This window comes from Telopea speciosissima, chromosome 9 (genome assembly GCF_018873765.1).
Source record: "Telopea speciosissima isolate NSW1024214 ecotype Mountain lineage chromosome 9, Tspe_v1, whole genome shotgun sequence".
In the NCBI taxonomy this organism is placed as follows: Eukaryota; Viridiplantae; Streptophyta; class Magnoliopsida; order Proteales; family Proteaceae; genus Telopea; species Telopea speciosissima.
The window spans coordinates 29,291,105-29,293,746 of record NC_057924.1 but is presented as its reverse complement, the minus strand read 5'-3'; positions in this window follow the sequence as shown (position 1 = coordinate 29,293,746).

Sequence of the window (2,642 nt, the reverse complement as noted above, 5' to 3'; positions counted from 1 at the left end):
AACCGGGTGGGTTGTTTGGGGTTATTTGAGGGCATTTCTGCACTTTTTTGGGTTTGATATTTTCTAAAAAGTGTCCTTATCTCATATTAGACGTGTGGATGCGATGTTGACGGTCGTGACCTTTTAATCGAAACCTATTTCGACATATATTCATTTTCTATTTAAAACACACCGGGTGGGTTGTTTGGGGTTATTTGGGGGCATTTCTGAACTTTTTTGGGTTTTGTTTTTTTTTAGAAGGTGTCCTTATCTCTTATTAGACGTGTAGATGCGATGTTGAGGGTCGTGTCGTTCGAATCTATACCTATTTAGGCATATGTTCATTTTCGGTTTAAACCAGACCGGGTGGGTAGTTTGGGGTTATTTGGAGGCATTTCTGTACTCTTTTGGGCTTGGGATTCTCTAAAAAGTGTCCTTATCTCTAGTTAGACGTGTGGAAGCGATGTTGAGGGTCGTGACCTTGGAATCGATACCTATTTCGGCATATGTTCATTTTCGGTTTAAAGCAGACTGGGTGGGTCGTTTGAGGTTATTTGGGGGCATTTCTTTGCCTTTTTTGGGCTTTGTATGTTCTAAAAATTGTCCTTATCTCTTATTAGACGTGTGGATGCAATGTTTAGGGTCGTGACCTTCGAATCAATACCTATTTCGGCATATGTTCATTTTTGGATTAAACTAGATCGGGTGGATCATTTGGGGTAGTTTGGGGGCATTTCTGTACTTTTTTTGGGTTTGAAATTTTCTAAAAGTGTCCATATCTCTAATTAGACATGTGGATGCGATGTTGTGGGCCGTGTCCTGCGAATCGATACCTATTTTGACATATGTTCATTTTTGGGTTAAACGAAACCAGGTGGGTCGTTTGGGGTAATTTGGGGACATTTCTGGACTTTTTTGGGTTTGGGAGTTTTAAAAAGTGTCCTTATCTCAAATTAAATGTGTGGATGCTATGTTGAGTGTCGTGGCCTTCAAATCGATACCTATTTCAACATATGGTCATTTTCGGTTTAAACCGGATCGGGTGTGTTGTTTAGGGTTGTTTGGGGGCATTTTTGTACTTTTTTGGGTTTGGTATTTTCTAAAAGGTGTCCTTATCTCTTATTAGACGTGTGGATGCGATGTTGTGGGTCGTGACCTTCGAATCAATACGTATTTCAGCATATGTTCATTTTTTTTTTAAACCAGACCGGGTGGGTCATTTAGGTTTATTTGGGGGCATTTCTGTACTTTTTTGGGTTTGGGATTCTGTAAAATGTGTCATTATGTCTTATTGGACGTGTGGATGCGATGTTGAGGGTCGTGACCTCCGAATCAATACCTATTTCGGCGTGTATTCATTTTTTGGTTTAACCAAACCGGGTGGGTCATTTGGGGTTTTTTGGGGGTATTTCTGTACTTTTTTGGGTTTGGTATTTTCTAAAAAGGGTCCTTATTCTTTATTAGACGTGTGGATGAGAAGTTGAGGGTCGTGACCTTCGAATCGATACCTATTTCGGCGTATGTTCATTTTTTGTTTAAACCAGACCGGGTGAGTCATTTTGGGTTATTTTGGGGTATTTCTGTACTTTTTTGGGTTTAGGATTCTCTAAAAAGTATCCATATCTCTTATTAGATGTGTGGATGCGATGTTGAGGGTCGTGACTTTCGAATCGATACCAATTTTGGCATATGTTCATTTTCGATTCAAAACAGGTCGGGTAGGTTGTTTGGGGTTATTTGGGGGCATTTCTATACTTTTTTTGGTTTGGGAATTTCTAAAAAGTGTCCTTATCTCTTATTAGATGCGTGGAAGCAATGCTGAGGGTCGTGACCTTCGAATCGATACCCATTTCGACATATGTTCATTCTCGGTTTAAACTAGATCGGGAGGGTCGTTTGAAGGTGTTTGGAGGCAATTTTGTACTTTTTTGGGTTTGGGATTTTCTAAAAAGTTTCCTTATCTCTAATTAGACGTGTGGATGCGATGTTGAGGGTCGTGACCTTCGAACCATTACCTATTTCGACATATGTTCATTTTCGATTTAAATCAGACCAGGTGGGTCGTTGGGGGTTATTTGGGGGCATTTCTGTACTTTTTTGGGTTTTGGATTTTCTAAAAAGTGTCCTAATCTATAAGTAGATGTGTGGATGCGATGTTGAGGGTCTTGACCTTCGAATCGATACCTATTTTGACATATGTTAATTTTTTATTTAAACCAAACCGAGTGGGTCGTTTGGGGTTAGTTGGGGGCATTTCTGTACTTTTTTGGGTTTGGTATATTTGAAAAAGTGTCCTTATATCATATTAGACGTGTGGATGCAATGTTAAGGGTCGTGACCTTCGAATCGATATCTATTTCGGTATATGATCATTTTCGATTTAAACCAGACCGAGTGGGTCATTTGGGGTTATTTGGGGGCATTTCTGTACTTTTTTGGGTTTGGCATTTTCTAAAATGTGTCCTTATCTCTAATCAGATATGTGGATGCGATGTTGAGGGTCGTGACCTGCAAATCGATACCTATTTCGACATATGTTCATTTTCGGTTTAAACCAAATCAGGTGGGTCGTTTGGGGTAATTTGGGGGCATTTCTGTACTTTTTTGGGTTTGATATTTTCTTAAAAGTGTGCTTATCTCTTATAAGACTTGCGGATGAGATT